At 36.9% G+C, this 9,489-nt stretch overlaps 1 pseudogene; it reads left to right on the forward strand.

Moving 5' to 3' along the window:
• Window positions 1–9,216, forward strand: part of LOC119507738 — a 193,117-nt pseudogene extending 183,901 nt beyond the window's left edge.
• The last annotated feature ends 273 nt before the right edge of the window (window positions 9,217–9,489 follow it).

Genomic DNA, 9,489 nt, shown 5'->3' on the forward strand with positions numbered 1-9,489 from the left:
TGATTTCTGACGCTTATGGAACACATCACACAGGAGCAATTTAGATGACAAAAAAGACCACTCTTCAGTCCAGATTTACACTGTGTTCCTATTCATCATCACATCAGCAAACATTATAAATGCCTTGCCTGAGTAATGAATGGTTTCTGAGCGAGTTTCTGGGCTGGCAGCAGGTTTGAAATTCTATAGAGTCAGGCAAGGGAGAAGGTGGCTGGGGTAGAATTACGGGAAAGGATTAATGAGGGGGTGCTGGTTGAACATACTGCCTCACTGTTCTCTCAGTCACTAGACTGAGGAGTCACTGATTTTTGCCTCCAGGACTGTACTTTTATAACTTAAAACAAGCCTCTTTAAACAAATCTGCATCAGGCAATGTGTCAACACTTCATTGGTTTCAATAGAATTAGTTTTCTAAATGATCTTTTCTGAAGCAATTTTTGTGCTTGAAAATGCATTACAAGGAACATTTGCTATAACTACAGTACAACGATACAGAATATGACAAGCAGGGTTTTAATCAGTGCAAGCTGCAACACTGAACACGTTCCACATTGATCCTCCCCCTTTTCTTTCAGCTTCAATGTTCATAAACCCAGGAACTTCAGGTTATTTTCACTGGTATTTGCTGTAAATAATAGTCAGGACCTTAATTGTATTTGCCCAGAATGAACTAGCCTTACAGCCTTCCAAAGATGCCTAGGCAAGTTCTGATTTAATAGCCTTACATAACTCAGGACGTTTATGTAAAGCCATCATGCCAAATAAACCATAAGATTGCTCTGTGGGCTGAGAGAGAGCACACCAGAGCCTGAACAAAGTATGGGAAACCACACACCAGCACGCGATGTTAGACTTGCCTGGGTCACACTCAAAGCACAGCTAGAAGCAGCCAAGAGTTACTGAAAATTTGACATCCCTAATTTTGACATGTTCTGCAGGTTCTCTTGGTCTCTATGAACAACATAAGGGCCTGCCAAACAGAAAAAAAAATTCCTTTATACATTCTTATTAACCTCAGAGTTGGTTTGCATGCCATTTTGGGGGGACTTTTTTTATTCCTCTAAAAGGGAGATAGGGAAATAATAGAGCCTTTCAAGTGTTCTAATAATAGAGATTGTGTATCTTATTATAAGAAGCCATTTAACCTCATTGTATTTCCATTTCTTCTCTTTCTAAATGTGCCTGAGATGTAGGGATTAAAGGTTAGTGGCCACTGAGCTTGTGATGCATTAAAATTTGCAAAGGGAGGGCTGTGGTGACAGATGAATCTTACATTAATGTGTACTAGAATGTCCCGGGTATGTTCTCTTGGACTTTCTGGAAACAAAAGTACAGACAAATGACGTTCCTCCTCCTTGTTCCTTCTGAGACGTCTCATCCACCTGTGTCTAAGAGATGCAGAAGGTGTAATACAAGATGGCGGCACAAGTTTGGGGCTATGCATGCCTGGCATGGGATCCTAGCCCTCCCATTTTTGCTTACTGTATACACTTAGACTGAATCTATACTTATTTGCATATATTTAGACTAAATTGACTTAAATCCTCTGAGCCTCAGTTTTCTCATCTGTAAAACTGGCAGAGGATGTAACCTTTCCATTTGCTATGAGGGTTAGAGCTAATGATGCCAGCTGCCTAGAACAGTAGGTGCTCAACAAATGTTAGCTGATGTTCTTGTTATTGGGATGAGTTAAAATGGGAAACATGCTATGCCATCAACAGTATTAAGGACCAGTTAGGTGTTGGGCACTTTGTGAAAGATGAGTCAGATTTGACTCCTGCCTGAGAGGATCTCCCAGCCTTGTTGGGAAAGTAGACAAGAAAGTATGCGTTTCCTGTCAAAAGAAGTAAGTGCCATTATTAGAGACACGCACCGCATCCTATTAGAGCAGGTGAATGTGATCATGTGCTACATCAGACTCTTGTAGTGTAAAATAGGAGTTTTCAATTTAAGGGGTCCTTCAAATCAATAGTTTTAAATAAACCCTTTTCCCCTAATTTAGATTTTTGCAAATTCAGAGGATTAATTGAGTGGATCTTTTTTCCTTCTTGTTTCCTTTTATATTAGTTTATTCTGGTTAAAAGTTTGCTTAACAAGCAAACAAGATGTGTACTATAAACTTTGTAATGTATCTAGATATGTTGGAGAATGAAGCCATGTCTCAACCACACAATAAAACCTATGATATGGTTGGATCAATTTTTGATTATTTCAACAATTGATTTGGTTCATTGTATGTTCGATTTAATTGATTTCTCTAAAATCAATTTTGCAAACATAATGATAACAAGTGGACAATTCTGTGTAGTACTATGATTACAGGCTGCATATAGAAAGTATTCCTTTGCTATTTTCCTTCTTTGTCTTTTCATGACCAATGTACAGAATGTGGTCAGTGAAGCTGACCTTCATTCCACGTTACTTATTGTTTTCCATGTTTGGGGCTGGATCTCAGCTGCATTTAAAACAGACAAGATTTCAAAGCATTTATAATCAGATATTTTGGGATATTGATTGTCATATTCCAAATCCTTTAAGAGTACGCATAAATCAATGATATTCATTGAGATAATTTTGTGCCAGGAATAATCACTCAGCATGGGCAGAAATTTCTCTTCTGATATTCACTATTCAAACCAAATTTAAAGGAAAATTTAGTAACTATTTTCTCCCTAATTATGGAAATAATGTATATTTGCTGTAAAAATATGCAAAAAATGGAAAATAAGAATCACTTCAACTTTACTGCCTAGAAATAACTACTGTTGGTGTTTTAATTTTAACTAAATGAAATGTTTGCTTTCCAGAATTATTAGCCTATAATTGTGGCCATTCTTGGTGGATATGGAGTAAAAAGCTACATTAAAAAGAATCTCTGATTTTCGACACTTTCTTTCTGTTTATACTCACACAAAGCTGTTTTCCTTGGCTTTATGTGAAAGTATAGTTTCTTTTTTCCTCATAAAAAATTAGTCTTAATTTATATATGAGATACTGCTTCACACGCAGAAGCACAAAGCAGGTTGATTCAACACTGATTATTGTGGAAATGGAATGGCTCACGGTGTTGAGTTTGTATTTTCAAGGGGAGTGGGTGTCCATAGCAAAGTAGTGAGGTTGAAGAAAAGATAGAATTTTAGGAAAAATATGACATTTTTAAAAATCTGAGGAATTGATTTGACATGAAAGCTAAATCAAATCGAAACAAAACAAAAATCTGTGAGATGCAGAGGTAGATTTATTTTTTTGGAAGAGAAAAATGATTGGAGAGGGTGCTGGTAATTAAACCTGCAATTTAGAAACCATTGGAACAATGATTAATAGTTTCAAGGCTCTGACCTAGAAACTATATTTCTCCTTTTCAATTTAGTAATTTCATAACTGAAAATGCACATAGGAATCTATCTTACAGTTTTTTTTATGTGTGTGCAAAGTTGTATTTACAAGAATGTTTTTTCAGTCTGGCTTATAATAGTAAAAATCTGAAAACAAACTCAATATCCACCAATAAGGGACTGGTTGGATAAAATATGACACGTCTTAAAATGAAATACATGTAGAAAAAAGCAGTCAAGTAGATGGTAACAAATTGACGCGAGAATGTGTCCAACAATTTTTTTTTAAAGTGAAGAAGCAAATTACAGAGCATTATATATAGTGTGCTCAGAAGAAAACCCAAGGACTTTTAATAATGGCTATTTTAGGGGAAAGAGTTGAGTAGGTGGGCGGTGGAAAGGAGGAGTTTAAAAATGTGTTGACTTTGTACTGTTGTTGTTTACTAAAGGAGCATGTCTTGTCTTTAGTATTAATTATATTTTCTAATAGGGCAATGCAAAGATCCAAATACAAATTTTTGTTTAGATGTGAAATATGCCACCATTGCAGAGTCTCCATAGGCAGCCCACCATCTATTCCTTCCCTTCCTGTATACACTACCTATTCTGCACATCAAGAGATGCACTCTCTTCTCCTCCTCTTGAATCTGGACTGGCCTTCTGTTTGCTTTGGCCAATAACAATATGAAAGAAGCGATGTTCCATCAGTTTCAGGCCAAGCTTTTAGGAGGACTGACAGCTTCTGCTTCCTTCATATTGAAAACCAGCTTCCATGTAAGAAGCCTGACTATCTTGAAAACCAATCAAACTAGCAATGTGGAGAGAAAGAGATGCCTGGCCAGACCCCAGCCATCCTAGCTAAGTCTCCTGATATATGAGTGATGACCCAATCTTGGATATTCTTGCCTTGGTAAGTAACACATGTACAGAAAAATCACTCGGTTGAACTCAGCCTAGATTGTATAACTATGATAAATAATAAAGCACTTTAAGGCACTAAGTTTTGTGGTTGATTGTTATGCAGTAACATACCTGAACCACTTACCCCAACCTGAAATGCAAACAAATTGGAGGTTTATATCTTTAATATTTGAGTAATTTAAAGACCATGAAATGTAAGTATTGAAAAATTCTCCTGATCATTTTAGACTTACACATTTCAATCTCTTTGAGAAAGAAAATAGAAAGGGTACTGAGACTTATTTAATTAGGAAGATTTGAATATATGTTCATCCCTGAGGCCTATGAATTATGATATTATAGCACATTTTACCATTTCATGTTATTGTCTTTTGTTGGAATTTAAAGGGGATTTATGATTTTTCAACAGTGTGAAGATAAGAAGATATTTGATGAGTAAAAGCAGGAAAAATGTGTTATATAAATTGAAATTTCAAAGTCTGCCATCCCTTCCTTCCTTCCTCCCTCCCTCCCTCTCTTCCTCCGTCCCACATTTCCTTCTTTCTTTCCTCCCTTCCTTCCTTCCTTCCCTTGGAATGCTACATGCCAGGCAAATGACTTAGACAAAGAAAGTTAGATACTGAAGCAGCACACTCAAAAATATTGATAGTTATAACAAGCTGTTATAGGTTAGGAGTGACAGTAAATACCTTAGAAGGTTGTTGTGGAAATGACTGCCATTTTAATGCTTGGTCTGCATGGTTCTCCATATAAAAGAAAGTAGCAGAGGACCAAAGATTATTTTAAGTTTTAAATTTTCTAAGCTCCGATTTTTTTTTAATCATAAAAAGCAAGTGGGTGAAATGTTTTATGTTTCTTTTCTTTAAACTAAATTAAAAAAGTTTTTAAATATACCTTTTAATGAATTTCCTTTTAACCTGTGGATCAATGGCTCTGTATAGGATACATTGCCTCCAGCTTGGGTTTGAGTGTTTATGACTCAATTTTAAATGCAAAGGCAATATTGACTGCTTTTTTTAAACTGCACTTTTGCAGTTTTGTGAAATGGTATTTTTAGGCTGATGTTAACATTTCTTGTAAGAAGGCAGAGCAGCTACTTGCTATGGTTCAATGGAAGCACTATTAAGGGAGAACAGAAGATCCTCACAAAAGTACATGCTCACCAAAACATTAAATGTTAAATGGTCCTCCCTCTTCTACAAAAATCTTATGCAATTTGATATCCTCAAGTACCAGAGAGCCTAGGATGGGTCTGACATCTAAACAGTTTTGTGGTCTGATTCCGATATTCGCCTTAAGAACTTTGATCATTAAATACTCCTTTTTCTTCCTGAAAAATCTGTTTGGATTGGACCGAAATGATCTGGATAGACATTTAGAAGCCAGAAATGTTGGATAGGGTTTCATTTATGGTACACTTCTCCTTGAGGTCCTCCTTGGTAACTTCTATTAAAAATTGCAAAATCCTCCTTCCTTTCTCTTCTCTGCTTTAGTTTTCTCCATAACACTGCACCTATTTATTTATATTATACATTTTCTGTTTATTTGACTAGAATGTAAGCTTCATGAGGGTAGGAGTTTTTGTCTGTTTTCTACTGCTGAATCTCTAGCTTCTAGAACAGGAGCACTTGGGCACATTGGGTACTTGGGCATAAAGATTTGCTGAGTGGCTGGAGAATAAATTAGAGATTTCTTTTTTTATGTTGAGATGAAATTCACAAAATATAAAATTAACCATTTAAAAATGAACAATTCGGTGGCATTTGGTACATTCACAATGTTGGGCAATCACCATCTATATAAACAGCTCCAAACATTTTCATCTTCTCAAAATATTCCCTAGTCCTCCTTCCTCCCATGTCTGGCAACCAGCAATCTGCCTTCTGTCTGCATGGATTTACCTATTCTGGATATTTCGTATAAATGGAACCATATAGTATGTGACCTTTTGTGTCTGACTTCTTTCCTTGACTGTTTTCAAGGTTCATCCATGTTGCAGCATGTATCAATACTTCCTTTCTTTTTATGGCTGAATAATATTCCACTGTAAGGATACACCAAAATTTGTTTATCCATTCATTTGTTCATGGACATTTGGGTTGTTTCCACCTTTTGGCTATTGTGAATTAGAAATTTATGTTGTGGTTATAAAAGACAAGGCTCAGAACATGGTCCTGAATGGGGAGGTTGGAGTAAAGGAACTTAAATTGCACTGCATATTTAAGGAAAGGGATTTTCAGATTTCCTTTGGCAGTTCCAGAGGGTTAGAGAAGAGCGGGGAGACTGGACTCAGGGGAGAGATTGGAAGGAAAAGTATTCCCTAGAGTGTACCCCCAACTCTAGTCTCTTGCTGTCTCAAGGAAACTCAGGAATTCCCTAACCATAGTATTCTGGTTCTATAGTGTGTGACCCCACCATGCAATCTCTGTCCCATCTTATTAGATCAGAGAAAGTCACCTGACCTGGGGCAGCAAGTAAGAGATTTCCTGGGGTGGAATGGCCAATGAAGACTGATTTCTGATTATCAGTGAAGTTGTTTCTTGAACTGTGGTATAATTAGCTAGTCATTATCACACTTCATTAAAACCAGTTACATACAATAGCAAATTAAAATTTGAGAAAATTAAAAATATATATGTATGTAGAGAGCATAGAAGATAAAGTTGAGAAATACAATATAACAGCAAAATTAAAAGAGAGAGCAAATATGAGAGAAAAGTTGAGATTGAGAAGATCAATTCAGAAGGTTCAATATTCAATTATTAAAGAGTATGGAAAAAACACAGGGGAGAATTATAAAAAAAAATAGTGGAAGAAAATTTGCTATAGTTGAGGAAAGACATGACTCTTCATAGTAAATGTATTTAAGTGTGGTCAAAGGATCTAGACTATGTTTCATGAAATTTCAATAAAAACAAGGTAAAGACAAAATCCTAAAAGCTTCCAGGGAGAAAAAAATAAAATAGCTCATAAAGTTTGATATCAAACAGATTGGCACCAAATTTCTCCTTAGTTAACAATGGGTATATAAGAAATAGCACAATACTTCAAAATTCCATGGGAAAAAGTTTTTGAAGCAAGAATTATGTATTCAATTTTTTGATCTGGTATGAGGGTAAAAAGAAGACATTTCAGGCAAGGTCTTAAACAGCCAATCTGAAGACATTATTGACATTATGCCCTAGTGAAATGAGGGAGAATAAAACAAAAGGAAGACAGGAAATAAAAGAAATGGTGGAATTAATGCAAGAGTGCTAGGGAAAGAAATGCCAGATGCTAGCTGGGTAGCATTGGAAGAAATGAGTTCAAACTAGTAAAAGATGCAGGGGACTCCAAGAATGAAGTCAGGAAGAATGGAGTGAATTCACCCATGTGCTGCAGAAATCTGGGACGATATTGACAAAATGGGAAAGACGCATTAAAATTCTAATAAAGACAAAAAACTGAAGAAGGCATGGCCAGATATGAAGCAAACTGAATTTCATGAATTCTCATTATGATTTTTAGAACTTGACGGAATCTAAGAAAAGAAAATTGCTTTGATCCTATCACAAAAACATGTTCCTCTGATTCCTCTAAGAGTCATCACATTGGATCAATATAAATGGAAACACAATCTTACCAGACAACATGGCTTTTCACGAGAAAATTTTTTACATCATCATAATACTGTGTATGTTTCAAATATCAACCTATAAGCAAAGCACCAATGAATTACTTGTGGTCACAGAGCAGAGTGTAAACTAAACGTCCTCAGGTTTTAGGATCCTAAACAAAGCTATAGAAGACGGACAATAGGAGATGGCTGGGAGAGGAGTGTGGAGCGTAGGATAGCCACTTTAGCCTTTGGGTTACATGTCAAAATCAAGAGATGTCATTGAAAGTTGATGGGAAGAGACATGAGTTTTAGGCCTATCGTTTGTATTCTCAACTTTAATGAATAGAATCCTTCTCCCACAAATGGTACAATTATCAAAAATCAACAAAAAGAGAATATTTCATATAAATGGAATCATATAGTATGTTACCTTGTGGGAGATGTGAAAGTGAGCTATCTTATCTCTCAGAGTAGGGTGGCAATGAAGAATATTCAGGATTGATAAATTAAGATAGAGAGAGGAGCCAGGGTCGTTTAAGCTGCCTCTCTCCCTCCCCCAGACACCTGGCCTGGCCCACTCCCACTCTGCCCCACCACCCTGCTCCACCTGGCTCAAGCCCGGAGCTCCCTGGCCCCTGAGGAGGAGCGGAGGATCAACGTGGTTCTAGAAGCAATTCCAACGGTTCATGAACCATCCGGCCCCAGCCAATGGCCACTACGGACCAACGTGCTATGAACATGCTGCTAACACTCATGCATTCCCCATTGTTCTGGCAATTGTGAGCAGTGCTCACCTCCACCACAGTCTGATGACTGCTGGGAAAAGACAGCATGGATTTATGGAATGGGCCTTTGTGCCCTCTTCATTGTATTCACTGTATTTTGTATTGTATAGTGGAAAAAAACCACCTAATGACAGTGGGGCATTGGTTCACATGTATGATAGAATGGTTATCTATCTCTTCATTGCTGCCTGTTATGATCCATGGTTAAATCTCTGTGAACTTGGGCCCTTGGCTTCTCATATGTGCTGGTGTAACTGGCTCATGGCAGCTGGAAAAACCATTTATATTTTTCTCTACCATGAGAAGTAAAAGGTGGTCGAGCTCTTTTTCTATCTCATGGGATTTTCTCCAGCCTTGGTGGTGACATCAGTGAATAACACCAATGGACTTCAGGAACTTACCAGTGGGGGCCTGATTTATTGATTTATTGCCTGATGTATTCATTCAAGAGTAATGGCATCATTCCATTTGCCCATACCATCTGGCACCTCTTTGTGGCCAAGGCAGCTGCCATGCATTACTATGCCATTTGAAAATATCTTTATGAAGTCCTACAGACATTATGCTTCATTTATGATCAATCTGTACTAGGTCTCCAAACCAGCATTATTTCAATTATGGCACTTGGGAGTAGGGTAGAGCTGAAAATTGCACACACACATGCACAAATACAAAGGCAACTTTACTGATTTTCTTTATAATTACTATGAAAATATAAAAGCTGTGTTCTGGAATTTTGCCCCCCTCACAGAAAATACATAAATTAGTGAATTAATTATTCATTCCATTGCACTATCATGAAGGATTCTGGATAGACTTGGCTAATTGAAGTTTACAAAACCAGAATTTT

Source organism: Choloepus didactylus, chromosome 13 (assembly GCF_015220235.1).
Source record: "Choloepus didactylus isolate mChoDid1 chromosome 13, mChoDid1.pri, whole genome shotgun sequence".
In the NCBI taxonomy this organism is placed as follows: Eukaryota; Metazoa; Chordata; class Mammalia; order Pilosa; family Megalonychidae; genus Choloepus; species Choloepus didactylus.